Raw genomic sequence first — 213 nt, forward strand, 5'->3', positions numbered from 1 at the left:
AGTCATGGGGCCCGCGGCTTGAGTAGTTCGTGGGGTCATATGAACGATTTCATAATGTTAAATGGATGATTTCTTAAGATAAGAGATCTTGTGAATGGTAATAGAGTCTATTGCTGTAAGCCTAGATAGGATGCGGAGAGTGCATCCTCGGGAGCAGAACCCGAAACCGGTCCGGGTAGGCGAGGCACTTGGTTAGGTAAGTAATTTGTACTA

This window comes from Morus notabilis, unplaced genomic scaffold, assembly GCF_000414095.1.
Source record: "Morus notabilis unplaced genomic scaffold, ASM41409v2 Scaffold457, whole genome shotgun sequence".
NCBI lineage: Eukaryota > Viridiplantae > Streptophyta > Magnoliopsida > Rosales > Moraceae > Morus > Morus notabilis.